Source organism: Labrus mixtus, chromosome 23, assembly GCF_963584025.1.
Source record: "Labrus mixtus chromosome 23, fLabMix1.1, whole genome shotgun sequence".
In the NCBI taxonomy this organism is placed as follows: Eukaryota; Metazoa; Chordata; class Actinopteri; order Labriformes; family Labridae; genus Labrus; species Labrus mixtus.
Genome location: NC_083634.1, coordinates 2,230,987 through 2,246,850, shown reverse-complemented (window position 1 = coordinate 2,246,850; position 15,864 = coordinate 2,230,987). Strand labels below are relative to the sequence as shown.

Sequence of the window (15,864 nt, the reverse complement as noted above, 5' to 3'; positions counted from 1 at the left end):
GGGAATAAATATTGCACATTATAATGCGGAGGAAATACCCCCCAAAAGACACAAATTGGCCAAATTTTCATAGTTTACAACCCGGGCGGAGGCTGTAAATTGGCTGAAAGTGTAGCACTTGGAAAAATGTGGAGCTTTTAGTCCTGAAACTTTGGTGACTCAATGCAACTCAATGCAATGTTGAAATAAAAGCATCCAGGCCTGATTAATGTCCATGTGGTCCTCCTGTTTAATTGTATTATTGCAAGATCTATGAAATAAGTCTGTCTGTTAACTCTAGAATATAAATCAAAGTTAATGACTGTATTCAGTGGTTTTCTTTTCCCACATTTCTCCCATTTCACTGTATTCCACCAATGCAGGAGAAACCATGCACCCATGAGCAATTGGTCCCCATTTTCAGTATTTTACATCTCAATCAGCTGGTATCAGCCTATATTTATTAAGATATTGATTCTGGATTTCTGCTGTGAAAGAACAATATTTGATGTAAATTACTGAAATTGCACGTTGTGGTTCATTAATTTTGACATGTTGTTCACAGATAGCTTAAAGAATCAGTTTAATATCAGGCCGACTGTGAACTTGTATTTTCAAAGGGAATGCACATAAAGCAAAAATACAATAACAATAACATCTACGGGGATGTTTTATGAATGTCTGGCTCGTGTCTGAAGCTTAGAATCCTGTCTCGTCTCGGTGCTTAGAGGCAAGAAATATCCACAAACATGCACACAATCGCTCTCACACACACACAAACACACAAACACGCAAATGACAAAAAGAGTTCGGGATACTTGCTGCTGTCATTCTCTGTCTCAATTGTTGCTCATGAGAAAGTGACACCAAGTGTCTCCAGCCGTGTGTGTGTGTGTGTGTGTGTGTGTGTGTGTGTGTGTGTGTGTGTGCGTGCGTGCGTGTGTGTGTGCAGTCTGTTTTCATGTGTGGCTGTGAGAGGTTTTATGTGTCTGCTGGAGCACACCTACTAGTGTGTGTCTCAGCGTCTGTGTGTGTGTGTATGTGTATGTGTATGTGTGTGTGTTCTTGGCCGACATTCTGACAGAGATAGATGAGGAGGAGTCAGCCCTGTGAGGGACTTGCGTGCTTTTGCGTCAGTGACCTCTGACTTTTGCAAGGTTTGTCCTGGCGGACACGCTCTCCCGCTGTGCATTAGTGAATGACCAATTGCTGTTTGACTGCGAAACACACACACACACACACACACTCAGGTGTGTTTCTCATTGCAAAGAAGGGATGATGATGATGTGTGTGTGTGTGTGTGTGTGTGTGTGTGTGTGTGTGTGTGTGTGTGTGTGTGTGTGTGTGTGTGTGTGTATTGGAGCAGATGGGTAATGGGCTGGAGGGAAGGGTGAATCGACAATGACTTGACGGATTTAAAGAACCCAGGAGGACTCTTTGTTCAATTCTTCAATTGGATCACATCCAGAGTCGCTGATAGAACGAGGACGAATCAATTTGCTTTCACATTATTATCAGACACTCTTCAGAGCGTTACGTGTCCAGGTTTCAACACCCGGATATCGTTATGGAAGGAAATGAATAGTGATATCTTAGTGTGAGACACAAACTGACAGCGGCTTTAAGATAAACGCCAACTTTAACTGTCATATACCATATTTACTTTTTCTTGTTATTTTTTGTGTTTAAGAACTTGTTTAAATCCTCTGATTACAAGTGTAAGTGATCATGGTTAGACCTCTTCTCGGGAATATGTGGGCATGGTCAACTTAGTTTGATTGACAGCTCCACTAACCTGTTCATTTTAAAGAACCTGTTTGGAGAGAAGGACCTCATGACCTGTTATCATTCTTGTTGATGCTTTATTATTATATCATACATTCTCAGCAGAGCTCCACCTACTGGCCAACCTGTCCACATATAATCAGCCAGAATAATTCAAAACACCTGTGTTTTTTTATTCTCTTATGTTTTTGCATATTCCTATTATGGGCGGCCTGTTTATAACAATAACATGAGGATGATATGGAACAATATGTTTGCCTTTCTGCCCTTGACATGTTCTTTCTTTTTGTAAGATTACATTTTGGGGCATCTTTCTTCCTCTACTAGAGAGACATGACAGGATAGAGTCAGAAATCAAGGAGAGAGAGTTGGGAACAACATGGCGGAAAGGATCAATATCAGTGAAACATGACGCATGTGAAAAGTAATAAAGCACATCTGAATTTACAACGGGGAAATAAAGAGCAGATTAAAAAAAAAGTGTGTTATGAGTTTCCTGAAAAAAAAAGTGATATTTCTATCATCATGTATATGCTTACTCTCTAGAGGGACAAGTGAAAATGAAAGTGAGGTTTGGGGAGCATGTAAAAGTGTGTCTTATTAAATGAGAAACACATTAAAGTGTGTGTGTGTAAGTGTGAGTTATGGCCAATATGTTGTATAGTTGTATTGTGTGGGAAGAGACTGAAAATAAAAGTCAGGCTGTGTCATTTTCCCTTTTGATGCATTGTAGACGGTGAGATCAGCACCTGTCATATCCTGGAGCTACAGCGTTTCAGAATTAAAGGGGAGAAAACAATGTCTAGTAATGCTCCAAATTAAGCCTTTGCAAAATGTATAATTCTATAGTCAGTGAGAGCCTGTTAGTCATTATTTTTGTGTAAATGAGATAATATTTAGCAACATAATTGCATTTATTGTTAGATAATGAGAGATACTGAAGCATGCATCATTATCATTATCTATAATAAAGAAAAAGGTCTTATGTGTGTTTTTAATTGTTTATAATCGGATTGCAAACACATTTATTCTGTCTGTTTCACTTGTATAATAAACAGTTTGCTGTGATGTTTTGGAGGTACTGCATCTTAAAAAGGGAGAAATGCTTTATTTGTTGAGGTTAATGAATTATTTACCTCGCACATAATCCAACGAGAAACGTGTTTTTAAATGCTGTTATTAACAATTAAAGATATTACACCAATTATGTTGTCAGTCTGTAAAACCTAAAGGGATAGCTTTCCATGATTTAAAACTCAATAAACTCCTTATTTATCTAATAATCGCTGTATCTTCCTCATTCCTCATTTCAGCCCCTGCCTGAATGGTTTGTTTTTGGCTACTGTCTCTTTAAGGGGCGTCCCTTCTGATTGGCCAGTTCTCTTCAAAGCCTTCTGGGGTGGCAGGACGCTGCAGGGCTGCACGGGCAGGGCTGATCTCTCCAGTGCTGGGAGAAGAGAGCCTATGTTAGAGGTTTCAACGGCTTACATAAAGGTTTGAAGCCGTCTTGTGAAATATTTGGTTTTATATCGGGGGAACTATAGTGTGCAAGCCGTTTAGCGCCCTCTTTAGACTCATCCTGGGATTACTCGAACATTTTGTTTTCCTCATGATCTGAAACTTTGGCCGTGTTTAATATGGGAATCCAGCATACAAAGGTCAACTTTAATGACCTATCAAGACATTTTTAGATTTAAGAGTACCATGGATTTATAGCTAAAGCATTTAGCATGATTTATTATGAAGTTTTTAACAATGTCTCAGAGAGAGTACACCTCACCTTCTCCTACCCTAATTGCATCTCTCTCCCTCATTGTTCTCTGTACTCATTCATCGCCGAACATATGGAGTGAACACCTTTCACCTCCTCTCTCGTCTCCTCTCTTCTTCTCTTCCTTCCTTCAGCACAGTGCTGAGGCAGCACTTCTGCCATCTTCATCCTCCTCTCTCTCTTTTCTCTCCTGCTTGTTCCTCTTTCTCTCTTAGTCGACACCACAGCAGTGGAACATGGAGCAAATTGTTAATCAGGCCTTTGTGCTCTACATATACCTCCCCCTCTCTCTCTCTCTCTCACTCTCTCTCTCTCTCATTGGTTCACACACAAGAGATAAAAAAAAAAAATACCTTCCAGAAAGTGTCAGGAGACGTAAAGAGACAAACTAAAGCCCTTGCCTTTTATCTGCCTCACATTCCTCCTATTCTTCTTGCTCAGGTTTCTTCACTTCTCCCTCTCTTTTCTTTGATTTATGGAGACATCATCTCTTAGCCATGGAACTTTGATACTGTAATTTCAACATATTGTCCTTTACTGTACATGTCAATTTTGTGTTATTTAAAGGCTTTATATGTGATTTTTTGATCCAGCAGATGTCGCCCTTGAGCACCAGCATGAAACCAAAACAACTCGTGCTGCATTGTTGTGTTAGCATGCTAATGCTAGTGATCTTTATTATGCTCGTATCTTCACACTGCATGTAAATTTACCTGAAATGAGCGTGATCTAGAAACACAGTTAAGCAGTGAGTACAGTATGTTATTCTTCTTTTCTCTAGTCCCTCAATTAAACAACTTTTATACACGAGGGGAGGAGTCAGCCGGCCGTCCGGGCGATGTAAACAAAGTGAAGATAGGACTCTGAAAACTCAGAAAACATCACAGACAGTGGGACTCGGGTGTTACACCCATTGTAGACAGTCATGACTCACAGAGTTATTTTCAGAGGATATACTTGATTTATATTACATTAAAGTGTGAAAAATCACATATTAAGACTTTAAATAACCGCATTCTGTCAGATCCCCTAAGACATAAATTTAAAGGTCTTAAATGTAGCAAATAATCTTTGTGCCCACAGTGTGTAAGGATATGATATACGACACGATAAACTATATGATATACGATAAGATATATGGTACACGATAAGATAGTACCAAGTACAAATGGACTTGAATGGTGAATGAACTTGAGCTTGTATAGCACTTTTCTATTATTTCTGACTACTTAAAGGTGCACTATGGAGTTTTGGTAGAGAAATGTAAATGTTGTAGAAGTGTTCAGATTCTGTGGTATATGTTCATAACTCTATACACAAACTGTCCTCAGAGGAACATATGGTCCCTGTAACACTGTTTGAAGATAAAATGCTAAGTGAGATGTTATGGTGGGGGGTCCACAATAGTGACACTGTAACTCTCCTGGTAGCTTTTTAGCTAAAGTTTTATGTGTAATGATGTAGTTCATGTCCCTCAATGGCTTTGACATATATGTACAACATTCACCCAAAATGTCCACATATGTAAACATAAAGTAACACAGTAAGAAAGTAACCCTTCCCACACATTTACGGGACAAGATCAGCATGTGGGCGGCAGTATCTCAGTCTGTAGGGACTTGGATTGGGAACCAGAGGGTCGCCGATTCAAGTACCGGTGCGGACCAAATATGGAAGTTGGTCTGGTAGCTGGAGAGGTGCCAGATCACCTCCTGAGCACTGCTGAGGTGCCCCTGAGCAAGGCACCGAACCCCCTCCCCACCATCAGCTCAGGAGCGCCCGCTGTGGGCCGCTCCATCACTCTGGCTTCTCTCCATTAGTGCATGTCCATAGGATCCTGTTTGTGTGCATGTGTGTATATATTTCAGCCTATGTATGTGTTCATGACTAACAGAGTGTAAAAACTCTCAATAAAGTAAATCTTAAATCTTAATCTTAATAATGATAAAAGGGAAATGCTTTGACCATAGGGGGTGCCAAATTCAACCTAAACTAAAATCTCCACACAGGAGCAGTAATCAAGTTCACTTTTTTTCCATGCTTTATCTCAGAGAACCGACAGTAAAGTGGAGAATTTTTATTCAGAGAGAACAAGTTAATCAAACGGGGAAAAAGTCAACTACATCTATTTTTTTAACTTAATTAACGCTGAATCAAAGTGGCTGCTGGTAAATTAAGTCCAACAAGCAGGTTAATGCAAAACAGCAGTAATTGTAAATCCAATTTCAAAGACTGTTAAAAAACACTTTAGCCGAGGCATGATTGGATTGAAAGGACTTGAATGTAAACTGGCCATGCAGCAAATGCTTTCCTTTTCATGACATTAAAAGAGTCGCCCGGGGTCTGAGAGCTTCTGTCTTCACAGAGAGTGTAACGTGTGATTCAGTGTTGTCACGTAACAAGGACAAGACATACAGCGCTGTGTGTGTGTGTGTGTGTGTGTGTGTGTGTGTGTGTGTGTGTGTGTGTGTGTTTTTCCTGCAGCAGTATGGTTGCATCTTGTCACCAGATTCTGTGTGACACACCTAATTAGGCTCTCAGCGACAGACTGTCCACACAGACAGTTGTTGCACTGACACACACACACACACACACACACACACACACACACACACACACACACACACACACTTCCTGACTCAGGGGGTACCACATCGTCAAGACAGGAAACACCCTGGGTACCGTGGCAACCTGAGGAGCACCAGGGGGACAGGCAGTGCAGTGCATCACCGCAGGCGCAAAACAACCTCTGGAGTCTGCTGTGATGTTGTTGCATTTCCTCCTAAATCTCTCACAGCCACCTTCTTGCCTCCCTCTCTCTCTCTCTTTTGAACTGTTTCTCTCTTTTTGTCTCTCTCACTGTGTAATCGTATCCTTTACACCATAGGCTCCCCATCTAATCTCATGCATCGGTACTCTTTAATTAAACTGATTTGCAGAGACCCCTCTCTTCCAGTCTGTCCTCAATTCATTCATACCCCCCCGTACCAACACACACAGACATTCAAGCAATACATCCTCATTCCGCTGCGTTCTCGTCGGCGGCTCTGCAATCAGCCCGAAATGCCACGCAGTTCACAAAATGTTACTTCCTAATTATTTCCCGATCGCACTGAAGCAGCTGTTTCCCATCCAGTACAATCGCTCTTTGATTGGTGACACCACCAAAACGCGTGACATGTCGACAATAAACAGCCAACCCCCGGGATGTCCTGAAATGACACCTCGAGGAGGAGGCGGAGAAGTCAAATTGTTGTCACTCGCTGTTGTTGGTGCATTTCATTTGAAGGCTGAAATTGAAAAAGAGCAAGATGGGGGTTATCCTCAAAAGAGCCGCCGGTTTTAAAACTTGCTGCAGCTAATCACAGCAAACAAGCAAAAAACACACACACACACACACATTTGGAGTCTGTACAGTAGCTCCAGTGAATCCAATTTTCTGCACAGAGATAAAAGAAAAAAGTGAAGCTACAGTACTTTCTTCCTCTTTCTAATTCACACTTTGTTCACCTGCTTATCTACCTCCTTCTTTTTCTCTCCCACCATTCTAAGGGATTCAATTTCCCTGCAGCCAGTAAACTGAACTGTAATTATACAAGCCGCTTTATTGAACTGGACGGGGATAATTCCCTTTACACATTCAGAGACAAGGCCTCTCGTAAAAAACCCATCCGGGCAGACCCCATCATCTCCAGCAGGCTCCAGTTATCTCCTCCCACATCTGTCCATCTGTTCATGTGTCATTATTCTCCTCCCAGTTGCCCCTTTAGTACCTCACTTCTTCCTTTTCTGTCGGCGGGTCAGCCTGTCTGGCTGAGTGCTGGTGATTCTATTTATCGCACATCGTGTGTCTCCATTACGCTGCAGGAGAGCAGGGCTGCCTGTGAGGGTGCAAAACTCTTTGATGAAACTCAACATGAAGAACTTGAATTGAGTTTAGTGGATGGTGGTTATATTATCCAGGAGGATGAAAGTAACTGAGTACAATTGCTGGAAAATCTGAGTTCATGTTTGTAATTGAGTGGGATGTAGGTGCAGAAAAAAAACATCCCTATTTTATGAAAAATCCAAGCCTACTACAAAAGTAGTACAAAGCAGTGTTATGCATATACATCCCCTTTGCTTCAGTGATTAAGTGACGTCTGAATATTAATTAGACCGGCATTCAGACCATTAAATGTAAAGTAATTCTTACAGATGTTTGATACCTAGTGATACTGTCAAAACCAACTCAAAGAGCCATAATGAATAAATGGAGAGACACCTGAATTGACTAACAAATTCAATTGCAGGTGTTGGTCCAAAAGGGGGATAAAGATGCATGGAGTAGTTGCTTTAATTGACTGGGAGCATTGGTATGAGGTGATCTCCGTCATGCCATGTCTACCAATTACATGAACTTGAAACACAAGAGGAAAGAAGCTACAAATAGACCAGAGGGTGGTCACAATCCTCATTGGTCATTGTACACTTTGCATCATAGATTCTCAAGAACCGAGTCCAATCATATCAGTCTGCACTAAGAAGTTCTGTAAATCAAATGTCAGTCAAAGACAATGAGAAATGTCCCTTCCATCCATCTCAGGCATATCTTTGTATCTACTATTAATGACCCATGTAGCCAGATCGATTTAAAACTCAGTTATTCCTGTGCTCCTTTTCTAGGTGGTATTGACCAATCATATTTGAGCAAGCTGTTTTTGTATGAAAAAACAACAATATTTGTGTGAAGAGAAAAGAAGACAGACACATCTATCCATATGCAATCACATTAGTTAATGGCTGTATTGGTTGACAATTTAACATCGTATTCATACAGAAACCTGGATATGAGAGTAGATAACAGTCTTGTTGTGACTCCATTCCCGTGATTTAAGATAAATGCACTGAACTTTAAATGGAACAGGAAGACTTGGACTGAATATCTCACCCCACCAGAAGAACCAGAACTGTTGTCCCCAGAAGCTAGAACATGTCAGACATTAGCCAATTGGTCCTGAGATTGCTACTGTCCTGGGGACAACTAGTAACATCCAGTACTTTTGGGTATTCATATGAAGCAATACTTTCAGTGAATTTAGTTCAAAGTCATTTCTGAGGTAGCAGTCATAAAACATTTAGATACATTCTCAGGAGTTATACTTTAAAGTAATCAGTGGCTGCCTCATTGTTTAAAACATTCAATAATAGATTTTACTTCCAGTAGTAATCTGAATGGAAAAAAAACAACAGTATAAAACTTCTACAGAGAACATAAATTAAAGCTTGTTTGCAGCCAAGTTTCTTGAAGTCCATTTATTTAGGGTCTTTTGAAGTCAATAAGCCCTAAGTGTTCCAGTAGGCCAGTTTAACCTAGAGGTCTTACTGATGGCTATTTGCTGCAGAGGAAATATAATAAATGAATGGTGCCATGTAGCTTTAAATTAAAAGCTTTAACGGTTGTCTAGAGATAAACATTCTGACCTCATCATAATCCTGAGAGGGGATGGAGTTTCTGAGCCTGTGACTGATATGTAAATGGTAAATGGACTTGAGCTTGTATGCTTTTCTAGTCTTCTGACTACTCAAAGCGCTTTTAAACCTACCTCTTCACACAGTGATATATGAAGTGGCCATGAGTATAAACTACCCCATTCATACACATTCATACGCTGCTACCTAAGCACTGGGACAAGACACTGGACCCCAAGTTGCTACCACTGGAAGGTTTGGACTTCAAGCCACAACTCCAGCTCCTGCAGCCCAGTTCCAATCCCCAGCTGCAGGAGCTGCAGACCTCCAACCTTCCTGTTGAGACACAAGCAACTCTACCAGCTGAACGACAGCCGCCCCTATACTGGCCCCCATATGGGATTTACATTATCCCTTCATGAAAGTTGATGTCATGTTTCACTTTAAAAGGCTTGTCCCGTTATGCAAAGTATTTAAGGGGGACACTCCCCAACAAGGAAGTGTTTTTCCCTACAGACAAATATTAAAAAGAGGGACTTTGTTAATGCCTTATCATCATGATTGTCAAATATAATCCATGAAGAAACTATAAGTTCTTAGATAAAAACTCATAGGATCACCAAAGCCTTGCAGTCTGGCTAGTTGCAAAAATAAAATTCTTACCAGTTGCTTTTTTTATGAATGCCATTAACGTTAACTTTCACTTTTACTTTCTATACTTCAGTAAAATTAATATCTGAAAAAAACAGTTTTGATACTTTAGTATGGTGAATATCAGATACTTTAAGACGTTTGCTCAAGTAATATTAGAACAGCTGACCTTCTCTTCTACCAGTCCTTTTTTGAAATGAGATCAGCACTAAAGTATGATTGTCAGGTTCTCTATCCAACACTGAGTATCATATTGTGACATGACACCATCATAACTCAATTATCTAAACATTTGAAAACAATATTTACAAATTCCCTGTTGAAGTGCCCATGTCTTCAAGGGGGTCAATGGGTAAGGTCATGTACTGAAGAGAATCACCGGGGTTGGTAATTACCCCCTCTTTGAAGGACACTGACACCTCGGTAGAACAGATGCTTCCTAACAGGGTGGCTTAACCAAAGCTTACTTCAGATCATCTTCCAAAATCCTCCAGAGCCAGAGATCCTTTAGTGGCTGACTCAATTGCAGTTTAAGGAAGAGTATGCAAAGGATCTGGCAACCAGCTCACAGAGCCACACCAACATGTAAAGCCATAATGACTATCGTCAGGCCGATCATTACTGTCATGCAACGAGGAGGCAAAACAGGACTAATTGCCTCCTTCTAAGGTCCCCAGAGAATTACTGTGTACATAAATGATGGCTTATGGAGGGGTAGAGAGGAGAGGGTTGAGGAGAGAGGGGAAAGACGGGGGGCAGGCAGGTTTTCAATAATGTGATCAGCTTTCCCATGTAGCTTAGCTCTCTCTCTCGTTTTCTATCTCTAATTGGAGGGAGGGTAAGGAAAGCAGGAGGTGGTGGTGATGTGATTGCCGTGGGTTCGGGAGTTGGGTTTTTTTGTAATTACATTTAAGTCAAAGCCCCTAAGGCTGCAGAAGGATTGGGAGTGGAGAGGCTGAGAAATGTGGTAGTGGAAAGGATATTAAACGATTAAATATAAGGGGCAATGAAAGCTCTGCACCTATGTCGGAAAACACCTAACTAACATCTGGTGTGCCATGGAGGTGGAGTGGAGACCCTGGCAATGAACAGCTCATGATAACAAGAAGGTTGGATCACCCAAACATACTTCAGTTGCTCCAGTTGAAGGGAGAAGTCGATAATACTCATTGTCTACTTTAAAAGTGTGCAGTAGCTTGAGGTACAAACAGGTAGAGCTACTAACTTCAGCAGTGCAGTTATTTTAGGGTTACCACATTTTGAATCCTCCAAATAGGGATGCTAAAAATCCATTAGCAGATCAGTGACCTGCACAGGTCACACAAGGTCGTAGATAAAGATGCCCTCCTGAGCCGTCTGCTCAAGTTGGTTATTTCCGGAATTTGCCTCACTGAAGTAGCTCGCAACAGGGCTACTTAGTGAACCCACCGTTTGTGTTTGCTCGTTTTAATATGTTGGCATTTCCACTGTGGGCGACTGAAAATGAAAACTTTCAGTGTCCGCAAAAACTCAGCATAATTATTGCCTGAAACTTTTCCTGGGAAGCTGTAACTCTCCTGGAGTTCCTTTTGCGGCACAATAGGAAGCCTACCTGTCTTTATACAGCAGGTCCTGTTAATATGATGAGCTAGGCTAGCTAAGCAACAGCTGCAACCCCAATATTGATCAACACATGTGCAGACAAATGAGTATTGAACTTTGACTCGTGGTGCATTAGTGACGTTTTTTCTATTGGTTAAATCAGCAACATTATTGGATCCCGATGCTAATTCTGTTTGCCCAGTACTGGAAATGTCCATAATTTGTTAGCATCAAGCTGACAAATGAAGATGTACATCCCCGTCCATCTATGAGAAACTGTGCCCACCTGGAGAATAATGAACAAGCTGCTTAACTTTTTAGCTTAGCTCTAAAATAGCTGCAAAACATAGATTCATGTGTCAAAAAAGACCATCCAAAACCTTGGGATGGGACAACAACAATATCTTCAAAATGTTCCCCAACATTGGATTTAATGTAGCTAGTGTTATAGCCACTGCTAATGCTAGCCTACATCAGAAAATGTAGCCACTTGCCAATATTGATTTTATCCAAATCTGAACTTCAAAGCTAGCCGTATAGCCTTTGCTTAGATCCAAAAAAGTTTAAAAGAAAGAAAGAAATAAAAACTAAAAATATGTATTTGTTTGTACTGATTGTCAACATTTTGGAAAACAAAATAATCAACACTTTTCATCGCAGGCATTGACATTGGAAAAACTACAGTAAAGTTAGACTTTTTGATGTGAATGCAGAGAAGAAGAATAACACAGCAACTGTCTGTTTTAAATATCCATCAACATTTATAGACCAACCTCCTTATTAAATGTTCACCTTCCATTCTCCTGTACGCCTTCTTTCTTACTACTTGTTCCTACTTTATTTAAGCTTATTTGGAAAACTTTAGCTTGTTCACAAAATCTAAACATTTAGCTGCTTTTGGATCCACTTTTAGCATCAGTGATATATTAAAAGAGATACCAGGAATTACCTTGGTAAGTGCTGATTTGTTATAGCAGTTACCAATGAAAACAGTCTGGGCTGGGTTGTCAGGATGCATTTAACTTTATAAATGTATACTTATTCCTTGGACTCTTTCTGGCACCGCTGGCAGTTTTCTGCAGGCGATGAAAAGTACTTCTGCTTTTGGGCCGATTACAATGCCACAGCAAATAAGCTGTGTATGTATAAATTCAGACAAACATTGTGAGTCCACAAAGTCATTGTCAGTGGACAACCTCCAGGCTGTACATCATGTTGACATTACAGATTACAGTACGGGCTCTGTAGCTTCAGGCTCCCAGAGAGTAGTTGCTGGAGTGTCAAAGGCTATAAGTGAAGCCTGGGAGTATTCTGAAATTGAATGCCAGTGGGTTGTTATATTTTTTTAAAATCCAGGGTAGAGAAGAGGATGCAAGTTGAAAATCAATTTTCACAGCAAGTTGTTTGTCTTCTTAACGGCTTTTCATGCATTTTTGCCACTAAAACTAAAGTTAGTTTAATGTTATGACCTTAAGATTTCAAATAGCAACTCTAAGAGCAGCACAGCACAATAAGCAACACGAGTTCCCCTTCATCAGGCCACGTGCCAAAAGTGCTGTAACATGGTTTGGATCAATTTTTCTCCAAGGAGGGTGAATAAATCCACAGAAGCATACTCCCCTCTTGTTTTCCTTTACAGGGAGTGTTTCCCCGAGTGACTCACTGCACGCAGAACACTCCCTCACACACCAAACTTTCACATATATGCTGGAATATAAACTGTGATCTGCACACAAACACTTGAACTTCTTATGTCACATCCGTCTATCTGTGACATAAGCACTCCCCAGCACAATGACTCACATTAATCTAACATTTATACTTCCACTTTAAGCCTAACACAACACAACCTTATGTGTGTGTGTGTATGTAAGCTCTTTAATATTTGAAACAGCTGTGTCTAAGGCTTGAGTGTTTACCTTTAAATATGGTAGATGGATGACTACATTATGTATAAGTTACGCCCAGCTCATACTGCTGAGTTATATTGTGGGCAAATATTTGAGGGAGCTTTCATTTATATGACACACCTGATTAAGAACCAGCCTGCAGGCGCTGATGAACAGCTTTCATCTTTGTGTAAGAACAGTGATCAGTAAGATATAAAACCTTTTTTACTGAAGCCTATATGAACTCTATAAACCTATTAGTCAAGCTAATTCTAGCCTGGGGATAACTAAATGGAAATTAATAGAGAAGAGTTTAGTTTTTTTTAGTTGCCAATGTGAATACTGGAATATCTTTTAGATAGAAAACTAAGATTTGTGCCAATCATTTAATTCCATGTCATGTTTTCATCAGATATCATTGTGGCTTGAAATGTGTCATAATGAATTAACCAATCAAATGATTTCTTTATTCTTCACCTTGTTTTAAAGGTGAGGATATTGTGCAAAATACACTTTGACATGTTTTTAACACTAATATGTGTCCCTAGTCCGTCTACAAACCCTCCAATGATGAGAAAAGTCCATCCTCTCCGTCTTCTGCCTGCTCCATTTTTCAGAAAATGCGTGCTCAAACAGGCCGATTTTCCCCATCATGACATCACAAAGGGCAGTAGCCCCTCCCCCAGGTGGGTGACACTCCCACAGCTAGGTGTTTGTTCTGCCCTCTGAGTCTGCCTTCTCACCGTAACCGTGGTCTGCAGTACAGGGGCCCCGCAGAGGACAGTTCTCTCCCCTTTTCTCTTCACCCTGTACACCTCGGACTTCTGCTACAACTCTGGGAGCTGCCACCTGCAGAAGTTCTCCGATGACACAGCCATCGTGGGGTGTGTGTCTAAGGGGAGCGAACAGGAGTACAGGCAGGTCATCATGGACTTTGTCGACTGGAGTGAGCTCAACCACCTTCAGCTCAACGCCAGCAAGACAAAGGAGATGGTGATTGACTTCCGCAGAAAGTTACCCCAGACTGCATCCAGGGCTTGGACATTGAGAGGGTGGAGACGTACAAATACCTGGGTGTTCACCTCAACAATAAACTGGACTGGTCACACAACACAGACGTCCTGTACAAGAAGGGCCAATGTCGACTTCACCTGCTGAGACGACTGAGGTCCTTTGGAGTGTGCAGGACTCTGCTACAGACTTTTTATGACACTGTGGTGGCGTCTGCACTTTTGTATGCAGTGGTCTGCTGGGGAGGAGGGAGCACAGAGAGAGACAGGAAGAGACTGAACAGACTGGTCAGGAAGGCCAGTTCTGTCTTGGACTGTCCTCTGGACTCTGTAGAGGAGGTGGGTGAGAGGAGGATGTTAGTGAAGCTGACATCCATCATGGACAACCCCTCTCACCCCCTGCATGACACTGCGGGGGCCCTGAGCAGCTCCTTCAGCAGCAGACTGAGACACCCACCCTGCAAGACAGAGCGCTACCGCAGGTCGTTCATCCCATCTGCAGTCAGACTGTTTAATCAGACTCTTTAACAGCATCACCACTCATATCAATAATGCTACACACTGTGTGTGTTTTTTTAAGAACAAAACCTTTTTTGTAGTTTTTTTGTAGTTACTGTGTAACTTTACATTATTGTATTTTTTTTATTTAACTGAATGTAAATATGTTTGATTTGATTTTAACTTCTATTTTTATTTTTAATAATTATATTCCTGTCCCCTGTTTTCTGGAGCTGCTGTAATGCACAAATTTCCCCCACGGGGGATCAATAAAGTTTATCTTTATCTTTATCTTTATCTTTAAACAATAGGGCATGGAGCGAGAAAGACCGAGTACACCCAAGCCCTTCCAGAGAGGGGGCGTGGTCAGACACAGCTCATTTACATATTTAAAGGTACAGACACAGAAACAGCCTGTTCTGAGCAGGGCTGAAATAGAGGAGTTTATAGACACGATCAAATACAGGATCAGAGTGGATTTAGAACAAGAATTTTCACAGACATGTTTTGGGAGCTCTGAGACTTGGTTGAAACTGGTTGAAAAGGAAAAAGGCTGTTTCTGTGTCTGTAGCTTTAAATATGTAAATGAGCTGTGTCTGACCACGCCCCCTCTCTGGAAGGGCTTGGGTGTCTCGGGCTTTCTCCCTCCATGTCCTTTTGTTTAAGGTGAGAAGGCGGACTCAGAGGGCAGAACAAACACCTAGCTGTGGGAGTGTCACCCACCTGGGGGAGGGGTTACTGCCCTTTGTGATGTCATGAAGGGAAAATCTCCAATCGGCCTGTTTGAGCACACATTTTCTGAAAAGTGGAGCAGGCAGAAGACGGGCTTTTCAGTGCTGTCATTCCACTTGTGACTGCATGTGATGGGCCGCCCACTCGTACATTTTTTCCTTCTCATATGCCCTCTCAGCAATGCGTCGGTATTGTTTTAGTGTCAATTTGCAGTGTTTTCCTGTATTTCAGTCTTTTTCAATAAATGAAACTTGCTTGGTGTCACTGCACTTTAATTTAATTATATTCAAGTTCTATAAAACTTGTTAATGTGAGGGCATTTTTGCAGTATTTATTCATCGTCTATTCTGAATAATGGATCATTTATTCTCATTACATAAAGTTAACTTATTCCTCTTTAAAAATCAAGCTTTAATTTTGTAAAGTTTCATTGAATACATAAAAATGTTAAGTAATTAAATTCATATAGGTGTGTGTGAGCATGTATGTGAGCGTGCAGCAGTGTGTTCGAGCATTG

At 41.0% G+C, this 15,864-nt stretch overlaps 1 protein-coding gene across 1 annotated transcript in view; it reads right to left on the bottom strand.

Annotated features, from left to right (window-relative positions):
• The window catches only part of fgf11a (fibroblast growth factor 11a), a 112,812-nt gene that overhangs the window by 72,850 nt on the left and 24,098 nt on the right, over positions 1–15,864 (bottom strand). The window lies entirely within an intron of this gene.